The following is a 17,432-nucleotide window of genomic DNA, read 5'->3' on the forward strand; positions in this document are numbered from 1 at the left end:
TCTTTCTTTCTTTCTTTCTTTCTTTCTTTCTTTCTTTCTTTCTTTCTAATATTTTCAACTGAATTTTCCCCTTTAAAATTAATACAGCTATCACCAGACCTCCCCCTGAAGAAACTGTCTTCTGTGACGTCCTTTATAAAGAACTAGTCTAGTTTACTTGGAAGTCAATGAAACCTAAATTTTTACTTCAGTGTGACTAGCACTTTACATGTTTTCTCTAACTTTGTATTACTGATGCCATTTAAAGATGGTGAATAAATATTCTAAAATGTCATTTCAGTGTGGACTAGCATCAGCAATATTATAGCTGATGTATGTGAAGTTACTTGTATCTCCATAAACTTTATTGAGAAAGGCTAAATATTATGTGAAATGTGTTTATTTGATTCGTGTCAGTATGGAACAATGCTAGGGCCGCATGATGAAATATAAGCTCCTATTTAAGAAAAAGAGTGATTAGTGTACATAGTTCTTGTATCATGCAAAGGAACGATCCAGCAATTTGTGTAAATAGAGGGTTTGAAGGGCAAACATTGAGACTCTAGTCTGGGAGATAAGAGGACCAAGGAGTTTTTTTAGGAAACTGCAGACTTTTGCATGGGACGCTGCGCAAGCCTCTGATAACCAGCAAAGAGATCCAGCAAATAAGGAGAAAGGGGGAGTTGAAGGACGACCGAAGGACAAAGCCTGGGAGGAAGACTACGAGCCTTCAGTACAAGAGACCCCCAGAAAGACCACCAGAGACTGATACGCATGCATCCAGAGAGGGTTTGGATTCCAAGAACTAATTATAATAACCCCGCCTTTTCTAGGAATAGTGATGAATATGTATTAGTCTAGGAGCATAAAAATCAGACACCTGATGTAACAGGTGTGCGTCCTGGTAGAGCAGAGACTCCTGGTGCACCCAGCGCTGCTTGCTTGCCTCTATTCGCTTAATAAATCACAAAAATCCTATTTGGGACTTAATCATTTATCACAATTAGATACTTTTTAATGACATTATTTTTCTCTAGAGAGACTAACTATATAAACGCTCATTGATTTTTTTTTGACTACGGAATATCCTTCACTGTTATGCTTTTTCTGTCCATATAACTCTAGCAATGCTACTGGTGCATGCAAAAGGAAGACTATGCCCTCAATACTTATTAATATATGCAAATTGGAGATACAGTTTTTTGAGACTATCATTTCTAAAGTAATAATCTTTACTAGCTTTGTTAAATACTATTCTAGAGAAGCACAATATAACCTACTTAAGAAATAATTACATATGAACACATTGAGCACACATATGGATTGCCTCCTTGAGAAAATGCCATAGAATTAGGCTCATATTCTGCAGTAAATACAATTTCATGAAACATTTGCATAGCATCCATTTCTTTTTCTTTAATGGGAACAAGTCTGCAGTGCTGATTATGGGATGTTAAATCATAATTGCTATTTGCAAGGTTAGCAATGTTCTGTGCTTTACAATGATTGTCTACCTATCTAAATTCCACATATTTTAATAACAGCAGGCCACCTGCCTTGCTCATGAAACTGTGATTCCCCTTAAATGTTCTTTCTCTCCCCTTTCTCCCTCCCCATCAAAAAACACCCTTGCAACACTTAGAAACATTCACTCATGACTAAGATTTCTACAAAAAGATCAAACCTTATATCTGAGTCGTGGAACTGAAAGCAGTGGCAAAAGGCTTTACTTGCACTCATTGTCTTTGGACTATATTTTCAAGTCAATATACATTGTGCCTGCTTCTTTAATTAATTATGTAGAAGAAAGCTGTTTAAGTTCTGATTCACAGGTGTTAGTTGCTGTCTCCAGTTTCCTCCTTTATCCATTGTCCTCCTAATTGTTACTTCAAACAATCAGTTGAGCATTCATATGCTAAGTAAGCAGGGTTTGGGCGTGAGAGCGTCCCACCACTTTTTAAATTCCAGATGGAGGTCTGATGGACAAGGAGTGATAGCTTCAATGAACAAGAAAAAAAGGGGCAAGGTTCACTCTTTTTTTTTTTGGTGCATTACACACTTATAGACCCAGTAAATCTTATGGAAAGTCTTTATAAATGCCAGGAGACCTTAGGAGTTCATACACCTTTTCTCCTCTGCTATTCACCTATTGTGCTTCCACAGTCCCTTCACAGCACACTCACAGGCAGTGATTGTCAGTGGTTTTGGTATTGCCTCTTTCTGTTACAAACGTGACAAAATGAAGGAAGAAAGCAAATTTCATTTGGGGAAGGAAGTAATTGAGGAACCGTGGCTAGCAGGGGTGTCAGATAAAAGTGTGTGCTTCTGTGTGAGTGTATGGGGACAAGTGCATGCAGCATTTTTTCCCTTGAGCTTTTCTAGCTTCTCTGGCAAAGTACAACCATGAATCATATAAAGCCTTGCTGTGTAAACACTCAGTGACCAGCCAACAGTAGAGACCAGATGGAAGGGAAGGGTTTTCTTTTAGAGTTAATGAATTAACATCCATTTTGCTTTTGGGATATGACAACAATACAAGAGTGTATTTAAGTGTATTTAAATACAACAGTGTATTTAAGTTCCTTACATGTAATTTAAATGAATGTGGTATTAAAGAGAAAGTCTTCACAAAAGCATTGTGGTGTTATATGTAAATCTTTGATACTGACACTTGAATTTTTAAAATTATCAGCTTGAGAGTCAGCGTGGCTCTTGTGACACTGACTGACTTTCTTCAGCTAGTGCCCCAAACAGTTTGAATTTGATGGTTTATGAAGCAAAAAATCCTTAATGTTCTCTTCTTCTTTCAGGATTCCATTGAATATGTTTCCAAAGACTGTTGATTAATTCATAGAGCAAGACAGCTCATTTGTGAAGTCAAATTTCAACCAGTTGTATGGCTATCTTTCTATGTACATCAGGGAAACATGCAAGATATCATTGTATCTTTAACTGCTTTTTGTTCCCTTCTTTACCCTCCTTCAGTGTCTGTGAGACTTGCTTGCTTTATATTCTACCTAACTAGTCCACACCCCAGTTCCAGAGGCCCATAAAGTTAGGAATTGTGGTGGCCAATGCTTCACTGTTTGTGAGGAGCAGCTGGACTGACTGATTTGTTGTTGACCTTGTCTCATGTTCAGTCATGGGGAAAAAACAGAGAAGAGGAGCTTCTGGTTAAAGCATAGTACTGGGAGTGGTATGATCTTGTAGATTTTTTTCCCCCAATTTAGAATGTATAAATAGCCAGGTTTTCTTCCTCCTGACATGAATTTGTTATTTCTTTTGCACCTATTGGCCTTGGTTGAGTTGCTTTTGATTTACTGCTCTGAATGAAGCATTCAGATACTCAGTGTGTATTTATTTCATACGTAAAGGTAAAAATTGAATAGTTTTAAAGATTAGAAGAAATATATATGAGTGAAATCTCGATTTAGCACTCTGTGCTGGGATAAAGAACAGGACCTCAAATCTCTGATTTTGACAGGGAAAGTCTTCTGACAGATTCTGACGCAACAAGTCACAAGTGCGTTCCAGAGACCCTTCTCCTAAGCCTTAGCAAAAAGGGTATTGAGAGGACAGTTCTTGATGCACAAAGTATGTTTGGGGATGTTACTCTCGATGTGCTGCTTTGCTATGCAGGAGAAAGGTCAGGTGTAATCTGGGACTGTAATTTATACCAGTCTGCTGTAATTTTACCAGGTCTTTATGCTTGTCCTTTTTGCCAAGGTGTTGTCAAGAGATACCAGCTGCTAGACTCAAGAGGACAAAAGTACAACCTCCTTCAGGTTACAGCCTGAACTTCTGAGCTGCACCTCCAGTTAAACCTGCATTTACAAGACTATGCCACCAGGTGCCATTTTTATGGAAGCCGGGACACATCTAGATAAAAGATTTTCTGCACAAGGCGCTGATGTTCTTTGTGCACAGTAGAGATAGGCACTCTTAACTCATCATTCAAGTTGCAAAAACATTGTGGTTCTAGGAAGTTACACGTCACTCAGTATTTTCCTTCTGTCCCCAGATCTGATTGAGAAACAAAGAGGAGAGACTCTAAATTCATATGCATTCATCTAGTTCAAGCGGACAATGGCAATGCATTACAGATGTGCATTGATATTAAAATCAATAGGAATTTCAATTTACATGGACAGGATTCGATCTGTAGTTCATATGTCAAAGAGCATAGGAACTTTCTGGATTCTAGCAAGCATTTAAGCAATCACTGATAATGATACAAAGTACATTTGAAATTGAATACACAGTGAAGTTCTCATTTTAAACAAAATTGTGTCTCATGAGATCTTTCCTGTGTACACTTGTATTATTGACGCTACATAAGCTGGATGCTATGAATACTAGGAGCTTGTACTGGTTCAGAAAAGATTAGAATAATCTGTAAGTGTCAAACACCTCTTAAATACAATATCATTGCTTTCAGTTCACCAAATCTGAGCCAGATGCAGATGAAATTGGGAGCATTATACTGGGAAATTATCATTACATATTTACCTTATTTTAATGTATTTGCCTAGGCATTTGCTATTGCTTATTGTCAAGGACAGACAAATAGCTTGACCTAGCTAAACAGTCTGAAATTTTTATTCAAATACATATGGTGCTTGCCAATACACTCAGCAAACTGTTTAGCAGGACAAAGGACTGGTCACCCAGGTTCAGATTTTCTACCAGAGACTGATTTAAATCCACTAAAGGTTATCAAGATGCACCAACTGATGTCTAAATGTGAATGTCTTGGATAATACTCATTCAAATACAGTAGTGTAGCTTTGACCTTATGCCCTCCTTGATCTTTCTACTCTTCAACAGCACTTTTATAGAATGTAAAATATTTTGAAAGTCATATTTTTTAGACCAAAACATTGAAGAAGAGTTAGGTTTAAACACAGACAACAAATTGAAATTTTATGATAAGAATACAAAGCTACAAGGTAGCTCAAAGAACAGCTTAGAGATGTGTGTGCCTAGTGGCGAAGAAGTAGGGCACTGGACAAAATTTCATAGAATCATAGAATCATAGAATATTCTGAGTTGGAAGGGACCCATAAGGATCATCAATTCCAACTCCTTGCACCGCACAGGTCTACCCAAAAGTTTAGACCATGTGACTTAGTGCACAGTCCAAACATTTCTTAAATTCATACAGGATTGGTGCAGTGACTACTTCACTACATTTCTGCAAATAAGTCACAGAGGAGGACAAAACACATGGCTAGAATAACTTTTTTTTTTTTTTTTTTTTTTTAAGGCTACATGTTATTATCAAAATAGATGTTTCTTTTCACATATAAAAATAATATAATTAAATAGATCAGAAAGTCTTTTATTATGCATATTCTACTTCAGAAAATAAACAGAATCTTAAACGCAACTAAAACTAACAAAATCACCCCTACTAATAAATAATATATTCTCTCCTTATTTTACCTTCTTCTATTAACAGAAGGTTTCAGGATCCACTTCTATACCTTTCATCCATCTTATGATGATGTAGCTTCATTTTCTCAACTGCAAGATTTATACTGACAGAGGAATGAAAAGATTAAAAGCACAGTCTGCTAACAGTCACAACGTTCTAATGACAGGACGTATCTATAAATCCCTTTGAGACAATAAGATACATTTATCTGAATAAGGTCTTTTTTATGGATTTGTTCAATTTGGTAATGTCACCTGTAAAATCCTTAAAAATACTAAAGTGATTTTATACCCAACCTCTACCATTTCATGTATATTTTCTCATTGAAAGTCAGTGTTTAAATCTTTTTTCAAGATGGGTCTGATAATTCTGACAGCCTTAGAGAAACTTAAAAATCTTTTTTAATCCACAGTTCCTTCTGTGTAGGCTTATTTTAGGCATCAATATATTTTAGGGTATCTATAAAGAGAGTAATTTCCCTTAATTATGCTGGAGTGTAGGTTGCTCATTCTGATTCGGGTTGAAAAAGCAGACCTTCCCTGCATTAAATATAAAGCCAAAACAGCCTCTTAAAATTTGACAGTTGTTGTGTGTATTTACTAAGAGCGCTTATTTACTAATATGAAATACACTTAAGTCTAGAAGGAAAAGAAAAAAAAAGAAGAAGAAGAAGAAGAAAAAGATTGATTGCTTTCATTTCAAAGCAGATATCATTAAGCACCAGAGTATTAGTAGGCACTCTGCTTACTTAACCTGTCAAAACTTTACAGTGAACAGTGCCATGAATTAAAAGGATAGTGGTTACGGTATGAGCTAATGTTTATAAATCACATTAATCATGGTTTCCAGTGTACCTGTATATGAAAAAGCAACAAGGACTCCAGATATATCAATTTAGGTTCTTTTTCATTGTAAATTTACATGCCTGGTGTTTACAGAATACCCTGATTTTCTAGACAACAATTGGAAAGTGGGAGGGAGCTCAGGATACCACAGGATATGATCCAATCTGCTTAAATTTGCTGCTTCACAATTTAACGGTGACTACAAGCGAAGTAATAGGATGCATCTTTCCATTTGTGATCTTGTACATCTAAACATCATCTGAAGATGGACGAAAATGATCTGATAGACTTCAGCTTCTGACACAACCATTAGCAGTTGGTTGAAGCATTGATCATATTAACTTTTAAAGCTTCACTAGGAATCTATGTAGCATTCAAGTGCCTTCTCATTGAAACAAAGTTGACAAGAGAGTTTAGGTGGGAGACTGGTATAGACGGAATATCCAGAATAGATATTTCTGAACAGGCACAGTGAAATTAAGTGCCTGTGAAGCTCTTGGGCTAAATACAAAAATACCTCAACAATTTAAGAGCCTACAGAGTAGGTAACCTAGGAAGGCTGGATGACTGGCTTGTGTCTGAAGATGATGAATGGATTCCAGGCATCTAAAGCCAAAACCAGAAGGGACTTAGGAGGACTGTAATGTCCCCCAAGATATAACACTAATGTCCCATGTATTTAGTGAGGCAAAATGGATTTTACAATAGAAATGGAAATTTTTATTTAAATGCAGGTATCAAGCAGTGCCTTTTGGGACACGCTCATATAACTCTGCTACTACACAGACTCCTTTCCTCAAACCCAGACGTTTTTTTAATGCTATTTGTGTAAAGTAATGGGATCTCATAAATAAAAAAAAAATAGGAGTACATCCAGACCAGACATGAACAAACAAAAATTCAATCAAGTCAGTGAAATTGCAGGCATTTGGTTTCAAAATGAATTCATTTCTCTGTTAGCATTGCCAAAGAAGTAGGAAAAGAGAGAGTTGAGCAGAACTGGACTTTTTTTAAACATAAATACTAATGATAACATATTTTTACATGCACTATACTTGTCAATGTTATGGCTATTCCACAGAGAAACTGAGGAAAACTTTTGTGATTTTGATTTCTAGCAAAACTGAGTGTGGATAAGTATGATAAATATAATTAGGAATGAAAGAATGAAGAATATGTGCTTTACCTTTTACATTTAACACCTAAGTGTCAAAATATTTACAATCCTCCTTTCAATAAACAAAAACTTGTTGCAATAGACATTTCAGAACTACAATGAAAAAATAAAACAAATTTAAGTCCTATACAAAAATCTCAGCATTCTTGTTTAAATGGCTTTTGGAAAGGTGTTTAAAAATCATTGCTACCTTTCTCCAATGCCTCTCCACCTGTTAACATCTATAGATCAGTAAAACTCTACAGTTTTGGTAATATACCTCTAAACCTCTTGTGAGTAGACCTTATGCAAGTCATCTAAAAGAAACATTTACTGAAATGAATGCGTTTTAGCACAGTAGAGGTTATAAAGTCAGTTGTTAGAAACTTTATCTTTTGCAAACTTTCAGAAGTTAAAATGATCTTGTAGAGTTCAATGAACAGCCTCAGATGGAACAATATGATTGGTGGCAGAATGAGAGAAATATATAAAGGAGGAAGTCTTTAATTATTAAGTACTTTCCTCTCCTGTGTATTGAATTCTGGACTTGTGAATTCTGCTCAGCCATTATCCCTCTAGTCATTTTCCAGTAAGTTTCCTGAAAGGAGCCTCTTTAGATAGCAATATCTTCTTTTGCCTCAGGGTGGTATTTACTTTAAACAACTTGGTTAAATTCTTTTTTCAATAACCTTTGTTGCTGCCCTGGATGTTTTTGTATAAGTATTCGTATAACTCTAGATACTATACAATAAACCTCTTAAAAAACCATACCAAAACCATTCTACTCCCATGAAGAAACTCTCCAGTCAGAATTTCATGACCAAAAAATTCTGAAGCTGAACATGGACACCTGATAACAAATGCATATCTATAAAAATATGTATCTCTATTTGACAAAGAATATATTAATATAATGAAAATAATATGATGAAATATTGTAAATAAATATAGGAACTGACATTTTTTGACAAATCCTTACATTTATATATATGCGCATAGGCTCTCTTAACCAGCAGCACAGAGTACTCATCACACCTGTTTCTGCAGATAGCTTATATCTGCCTTTTAGATGTCTTGGGGAGCATATGCAATATAGATTTGCATCTGTCCAGGCAGAGGAAGAAAGCAAACTTGTGTTTCCTGATGTCCATGGAGTTTTCAAGACAGCAGGATATAGTGAAATGTGAAAAGTAATAGGAGCTTAACACTAGAAATGTGTGTTTTAACACTAGAAATGTGTGTTCTGGCAAGGTTTAATTTTGAAAGAGTGCCTGAAAGATGATTAATTCTTTAAGTAAGAGTTTTAAATATGAAATAGGCTCCAAGCTGCTCCACAGTATCCAGTCAGAGAAATTCCCAGCAAATTCTAAAACTTAATTTTAAGCATTTGGGAAACTTTCACGTTAAGAACGGGCTGGAGTTCCACAAGCACTTATCCAAGCCTTAGAGCTACCAAGAACCCACAGCCTGAAGTTTAATTAATTAGGACTTTTTTTGGTGGGCTAACTCATCAATCTGGTGCAGCAGTTTTGAAGCTGATTTCAAAAACTTATGAATCATTACAAGCAGATCAAACTACATCTTTCTTTTTTCCCATGAATTCTAAGGAATCCAGTTTTAGTCCTAGGTTTTAGAGGATTTATGGAAGAATGGTAACTACCAGAGGAAACTGGCGGTCTGGGTTTTCCTCCATGTTTTGCCAACTCCTACACAATGCAAGTAAAACATCGCACCAGAGCTGTATTTTCATACTATTCAGGCACTTAGTGCTCCCACCAGGCTCTTCCTAATCAGCATGTCTTACTCTTGTTTTGAAAAGTAAATGGTCAGTATCTGGTCCTCTGCTTCATCAGTCGTAACAAAGTGTGGTGTACTAGTCTATGGAACAATATTTTTACTTTCACAAACTGCTGAAAACAAAAAGATGTATTGATTGCTCCTGGAGATCTATTGTAGATAAAACTATAACAATATTCTTAACACTTTTTTCCCCATCAGATGTTTTGATAAAACATGAGATATCAAATAAAATAAGATCATGCCATTTTAAAAACTATTTTATTCAAAATTTCCTTTATTGATCTATTTTTTTTATTTCTCTTCTGTGCCTTGCTATCTACATTGCATCGTTTCTGAGTATTATTATCTACATTGCATCTGCCATATAAATAATATTGAGGTCAAATTCTGTCTCTTATTTCATATGTGTTCAAAGAGAGTGCCATGATCAAAATAGAAAGCCCATCCTACTCCTGTCCTCCATCACCCACAAAACTGGAACTTCACAGATGATTTCAGAATTCAGATGCTTATAATATTTTGCAGTGGAGACTCAGAAGAGCATCAGACGTTTTGCATGATCTATGTAATCATGTATCTTAGTCATTTGTCTTTAATCAAAAAGCTCCTCACCTTGGAGGAGAAATAAAATCTGCCTGGGAAGCTATACGGCCCATGTGAATCCAGACAACATTACAGCACTGCATACACACCTCTTTTCCCCACCCCCTCTAACATCTAACTTAGGTATATGTAACAGTAAAAGGAAACAGAATATAAATTTGTGATTATAGGGGAAGAAAAAACAAAACCAACCAAAGAAAAGACTGTTTTGTTAGATCATGCTCTTTCTGTTCTAATCCCTGCTGAATTCTGTCAGCAGACATAAGCCTAGTTGAACAAGGTTTGACCCAAATGTGGAAATAATAGCCCTATAAGATGATAGATACATGGTTTAATCAATCATTGTAAACATTAAATTTCACCTTACTGCAATAACTATTTCCCCATATAATCCAAATTTTCACTAAGGCAATAAAAAGCCTTTTCCCAGGTCTCAGGTGGTCGTGGCACTTCATGAAAAGCCTTAATTTGTGCACTGAACCACAAAATGGAGGTTCTGACCTCTTGTTACTTGCAATCCTACACTGAGTGTATAACATGGTTTGAACTGAAAATCTCATTGCAGCAATCCTCCTTCCAGGTTCAGATTAGTTCAATACAACTGAAAGTTCATATATTGTGGCAGTCAGCTGTCAACACTCAATAACTAACTGCAAATTGACTGTGACTTTCTCGCAGCAAAAAATTAAATCTTTGAAACAAAAATCAGGAAGCCTGAGAATGTCATTATGCATCATAGGCAATTTTTAACCACATACTAACACTGTAACACAAATAAATTAAATACAACTTATCTAATATTTTTTTCAGTTAATTGCAATGATTCATTTACCAAGATTAAATTATTTTTATTGTCAATTAATAAAGCAATTAACTGCTCTGTCAATTAACTGCATCCCAAATTAAATGAAAACATGTATAGTGAGTTAATGGTTTGAGCACACTTAAATCTAGAAAGTAGGTTTCAATCCACCTAAAGTCACTTGTCGACTTACAGTTAGCTGACAAGGTCATTCCCACACTGGGAATTCACCTGCCTAAGCTCTTTGATGGTTTGTATTGTATCTCCCAAGAGAACTAAGGAGCTGGGGCTCTTAAGTGATGAAGAATTAGTTCTCCATAGGGGATTTAACACTGAACTCCCATTGTAAGCTCTCAAAGATCCTCAAAGCCCTTGATAAATGGACACCTGCTCTTGGTCTAGGTGTAGAGCACTAAAACCCTGGGTAAAGGCATTAATTAACAGGCTGTGAAGTGTATCTTCCTGTCTCTTCATCTCTTATGAATGTTCATATAAAGGTTTTATGGTATGGAGAAAAATTAAATGGGCTGGGTTGAGAGTGTCTTCTGTTAATATTCTTTGGGCAAGTAATTAGGATGCCTTGTATAGGGTCATTTAGACACTTCTGCCATCGTGAAAAGGAGAAAGCCTGGCTTTGTGATCATCTTACACATCTGTAAGATGTGATCACCTTACACATCTTACACATAATGCAAGATTATGAATAGGGGGTGGTCTGGATGTGTACCTATAGACTTAGTAGAAGTGCTCTCTCTGGCTGTTTTCTTGTAAACATTTCCACTTAGATGTGCAAAACATAACAGGCAAAATGAACAGGGTGCTAAAACTCACTTCCCTGGGTGAGCAAGGACAGTTTAAACTTTTAGACTCTGGGGAAAATAAAACTGTGGAGAGGGGAGGGGAGAAGAGGGGAGGAGAGGAGAACAGAGGGGAGGAGGGGAGAATACAGCTAACTATATCAAAGCAAACTCTGTGCCATAATAATATAAATATACTAACATGGATACAACACTGACTTTAGGAAAGAAAAGCCAACTGAATTCATAAACAACAGCATGACTAAATAATCAGCATAGTGTAACAGAATAGTAACAAAACAGTAGAATTTAAGTTACCATATGTAAAATGGCCAAATGGTGAAAAAAGACAAAACTTAGAGCAACAACACAGGTGTGAATCTAACGAGTAGTTCTTGAGTACAAATGAGTATAACCTTTCTTGAGAAACCCTTAAAACATGCACAAAAGATAGCTCATATAGTGACAGCAGATGAGCCATTAACTGCAATATTATTTAAATTGACATTCAAGTTACAGACAGCAAGGGTGTCAAATCAATATATTGACACCAACTTTTAGGAAATACGGAGCACTTTTTTTTTTTTTTTTTTTTTTTAAGGTCATCTATATAAAAATAATATTTCTAATTTTGAAAGGGATGCAACTTTGTAGAAGTTGCTCTTCAAAATGTCTATTATTTGACAATAAATGGAAACACGTGGTTAAATTAAAATATTCAAGAGGGTATGCTGCAATGTTGCAATGAACTTATGTTTCAAGGAAGTTCATAGTGTAATAACTAGGAAGGTAAATGTGTAACGACACCAAAAGATGTTCAGATTTAATTGATGCAGCAGCAAAAATAATTATTTAGAAAAAAAAAATGCCTTGAGAAAAACTAATCTACTTTTTCTTTACTGGGTTTTCAATTAATTTTATCAGCTGAAAGAAGAGTCCAGGGCATCCCTGGAGAGCTAAATCAACTTCTTCATTCAGTGTATAGCTGGAGTCAATTTGAAATTTGGAAATATGTTGGAAATGCTGAAGAATTGCCCTTAAACTATCTGTGTAGTTTCATCTGGAAAACTGCGCGTCCTGTGCTGGTCTTGCATTCTCAAAAATAATCAAGCAGAGTAACATGGGACAGAGGGAACACTAATGAAAATGACCATGGAAAAGTTCCAAATAAGGGGATATGGAAAAGGCTAAGAATGCTTATTTTGGAAAGAAAACAGATATAAAGAATAATGAATGTTGTTGAGATGAAGATTGGGAACTTTTGTTCTCCCTCTCTCTACAAGAACAAGAACACCCGGGGGCATTAATGAGAAGTCTGAAAGTAGGAAAACCAGTGAAAGGATACACTTCTTTTCACATCTAGTCAATTATCACTGCAGGAAACTGCTGAGGCTAACTGCAGAATCTAACCACTAAGCAAAGATTGAAATAGCTGTGAAGATATCAAGAATATTTGGAGTTATCACACTACATTTAGAAAGGAGCCTGGCATGGATATGATTACAGATGTGTGAGAAAGACTGCTGAGTATCTCACTGCTGCCTACAGGGAGATTTCACGCCCATTCTTGTGAGGCATCAGGCTTCTGTCAAACAACAGTAAATTCAGGTATGACTCAAGATACAGGAATGATCTGTGGCATCTGACACAGTGGCAGTACATGCCCTAGATGAAATGCAGTTACTATTAAAATTTAAAATAAACATCACTTATCGTTCGTTCTGTAATGGACACTCTACTTGCATCCAGGTAGGCGAAGAAGCTAACTTTGAGAAGTTGGCTGGAGCATCTGATGTGATTGGCTCCTTTCCTTGCTTAGATTCAGGGGTGTCCCTAAATGCTTTTTAGCCATGTTTCCCTTAACAGTCTAAAATTTTGTCACTGATAGCAAGACATGACTGTGAATTGATATAGTAGATAAACAAAAAAAATTCAGATCCATTAGTTGTAGCCTCCTTACAGAATTAGGGATTACATAACTCTTGCTGTTTTATTGCAATATCCACCATCTTCAAAGATCAAATGATCCTTTTAGAAATTACTGCCTTTCACTCCATTCTTGAGAGAATAGGACTGAACAAATTTTTGCCTAACCAGCACTGCAGAATATACTTTCTCTAAATTCTTGGGCAATGGTATTTTCAAATGGTGTCCTTCTGTGATTTCTCACTCTTCCTCAAAAATTGATTCCTCTGTAAAGGCTTTTTTTTAGGTGATTGCTGCTGCTATTAATATTTTTCTTTGAGCAGTTTCTAAACATTCTGCTGTATCTAACTGTGTTTGGCATGGAGAACCAGGAGAATAGCCTGATTTGGCCATTCACGCATATGCCTTGAGATATGGCCATTCACGCATATGCCAAGAGATATTACTAAACAGTAAACTCCTGACCGTTTTCTCTCTCTCTCTCTTTTTTTTTTTTTTATTATTATTATTTATTTATTTAAGAATTTTCTCCCTGCTATTGTGTCTGCTGCTGTGGAGAGGCACAATTTATATGCCCAGTAAAAACACAAGCCATTATGATACTTATCTACTGTTCCTTTGTCTTGATGAGATGATGCTGTTGTGTACAGTGGGATCACCCACTGATGGTCTTTTCCCTTATGCCTTCAGCAGTTACCATGTTTCTCATTATAGTTTTAACATCCAAACATCACCACTAGTAAACAAGCATGGGGCACTAAAGCTCTTATGAAAATAATTCCTGGAATTTACTTCTCTTAAATTGGATAATGGGCAAGTACTAGCTGTTCCTGCTGTGTTAATTCAGAGTTCTGACTTTAAAGACCTGCCTCTTCCTGCTAGAAAGCTGTTGGGTAATGTCATTCTAAAGGAAGGCCAGGAAATGTAGTTACATTGCTCTCTATATGCAGCTTCACACAGCTACACAGCAAATTCATTTAGCTAATATTGGTATAAAATGTTCAAGTAGCACTAGACAAATACTGTAAAAAAGCCTGGCACGGATTACAGATCTTTCATGGATTACCATATCTTTCATTTTATTACATTTATTTTATTGAGCGTTTCTATTTCTTCCATATCATCCTCATCAAAAGAAAAAACATCCCCAGTGCAAGTCTACCATTATACCGTGGAAATAGCCTGTAGCATATTAAGTAAGATAACTATACCTTTTACTTTCACTATAGATGAAGCTGAAACAAGTATTAGTTAATCTGGCATATAAAATCTCTACTGAATACTCAAATACAGGTTGCCTAATGCTTCTCTTCCTTGTACTTGTACTGCAATTTAATTTAAATGCAGAAGGACACTCCATCCTGCTTTTCTGGTTTTCTTTTTTTTTTTTTTTTCTTTTTTTTTTTTTTTTTATTTTTTCTTTTCTTTTTCTTTTTTTTTTTTTCTTTTCTTTTTTTTTTTATCCTGATTTTCTTTAGAAAAGCAGGATAAAGTGGAGAAACTAAACTTGACTTTTTGTTATGTCCTTTAAAGGTCAATGTAAGACAATGTGATAGACTCTGAATTAATATGTTTTCTCAAGCAACTCTGTGTCTAACATCCCAGGTGTGCTGGCCACTGCAGAGCAGAGCAGGACTCCTACCCTACCCGGGAAGGCTATGAGGACTGATGCTGCTGAATTTCCAGTCCCAGAGAAACACTACATGAATTCACTTATCTCCCAGGCACAAGGCAGGTAATGAGCCAGGACCACTCTGCCATTTTCATGCTTCCAGTTGCCCACATAGATGTTGTAAATAACTGCCGATTTTTTTTTCCTGTATTTCAGTGCTGTATCCATTCTTCAGTTGGTATTTTTTATGCTCCTTTACAGATAAATGATCTATTTTGACTGTAGCAGGTGACCAGCATAAAGTTCTTTCAAAGAGAAACCCTTAAAAAATGATGTCCAGCTCTGATTAAGTTGACTATCTGAATTCAAAGCATGTCTTGACTGCTTTCCATGAAAACAACTGATCCTTTTCATGGGTTAATGCCATTGTAACTTCCTCTACACATTGAACAGATTACCATGGACACAAATTCAGACTCCTTCCATTCACACAAGGTCCCTAGAAATTTGCATAAGTCGGCAGAGAGAACAGGCAGCCAAGCTTTCACTGGCACGAATATTGTGATGAAACTTTCAAACAATCTGCACTTTTGTCTCCTGAAAAACAGTTTACAGTACAAAACTGCAAAGTAGCTAAATGATAAGGAAAAAAAAAAAAAAGGTGATTATTTTAAATGGTCTTTTTAATAAGCAATCACTACCCAATTACCTTAAGTTAATTCATGGCAAAATCAAAACTGTTTGGAAAAATCCTATGAATCCCATGTACAATAAAAGATGCTACTTTGATATGCCATAATACTGGACTTTTTTATCTCAAAGTGAGTCACAGCAGTGCATCTGTTGCACATAAACCAAAACTAAAAAATAATACCTATGCTGGACCAAGAAAGTATTCTCAATACAGTTTGTGACTTTTTAAAAAAGATAGGCATTTTTGCTATAAACAAACTCTCCCAAACATAAGGAGGGTACATCTACTCTCATTTATACCTATTTCTGTAAGCATTGTTCAAGAAATTTCACTGAAATCAGCTTTGGAACATAAAACATCATTGCAATTTTGCATTCAAGGGCTTTGTAGGAGGAGAGGCCAGGATAGGGTCATTCAGAGGTTGGGTTTATTAGAACTACCTTTAGGTATCATTATCATGAATTAATGTTAAAAAGAGCAAGGCAGACTCCAGTCTTCCAAATTCAAATTTTCCTATTGAATATTGTACAGCTAAATCACCTGAATCATTCTTGAAATGCTTCCCTGAAAAGAAGCAATACACCTATTGTTACAAAATATCTCCTGAGGAGAAAATCAGATATTTCTGACGAATCTGAATTGCTCTTATTAGGCTAACCTTTTGGTGAATGTTATGTGAACATGAAGAAAGGTCAGTGCATTCCCTGAACAGCTCTTAATCCAAAGACACTGAGGGATGCACAGCCTGTCCCAAATGCTTTAGCATATATATCGGATTTTACTGACATCTAATCTTTCCTCTTCCACCCCTCTCAGTTCATTTAGGAACACACACTGTGTGTTTTCTTCGACAAAATCCTCCCACTGCTGGCTTCCAAACCTTTCTTGGCAGCTTCTGCATCTGCAAAACCCTTCCTGTGACTCTGTTGTGTCCATGTTGAAGCAATTATCAATAATGAAATATATATCTGTTCTTTTCTAACAGATTCACATTGAGGTTTTAAGCTGGCCAACATTTTCATTGTAAAGCCCCTCGCATCTAACAAAATTAACTGCTTTTTAATAAAATGAATCTTTTTTTTTTTTTTTTTTTTTAATCTGGAGTCTATTTTTAAAGCCCATAAAAATAATTACAAAGTGAACACATTTTACAGAGTTCAGAGTTAATTGCTAGTTTCTCTGATAAGCTGTGAAGTGTTTTTAAGTCAGACTACTATTGTAATGTTTCTAATCACTAAGCTCTTTCTTGTCTCCCTTAAGCAGCCAAGCATTTCTGTAAGAAACTGTAGTTCCACTGGAAGAAAAGCACGTTTTGCCACTGATTTTGCTAAGACCAATAAGCTTAGGTGTGATCTGAGAGCACAAAAACTCATAATGTTATCTCAAATGCCCTCAATTCAAATAGCTTAGAACAGAATTTCCACAAATAAACTGGAACAAACTTTACCTTTTATTTTACCCTACACCTTTAAAGCAATGTACCCATCGTGCTTTAAACTATATGCTCATATAAACACAGGGTTTAACAATTACTTCCAAGATATACAATACTTTCCCTAGTAAAATAAAAAAGAGAGTTTAGTAAGAGGCTTTTTTTTTTTTTTCCCAAGTGAATTTTTCATATTTTTTTTCACTGTGTGAAAGAATTAAAGATCCTTAAGCTGACATCAACCATCATGCATTTCATGATTGCATGATTACATAGTGATCTCCATCTGGGACTTCAAAGCTAATCTTGAGGCTGTATCTTAAATTTTGCTCTTAAAATTAATCTGGGAAGA

General features: G+C 35.8%; 1 protein-coding gene across 1 annotated transcript in view; it reads right to left on the bottom strand.

Moving 5' to 3' along the window:
* PTPRZ1 (protein tyrosine phosphatase receptor type Z1) overlaps positions 1 to 17,432 on the bottom strand; it is a 141,373-nt gene that overhangs the window by 104,213 nt on the left and 19,728 nt on the right. The window lies entirely within an intron of this gene.

This window comes from Oxyura jamaicensis, chromosome 1 (genome assembly GCF_011077185.1).
Source record: "Oxyura jamaicensis isolate SHBP4307 breed ruddy duck chromosome 1, BPBGC_Ojam_1.0, whole genome shotgun sequence".
Lineage (NCBI taxonomy): Eukaryota > Metazoa > Chordata > Aves > Anseriformes > Anatidae > Oxyura > Oxyura jamaicensis.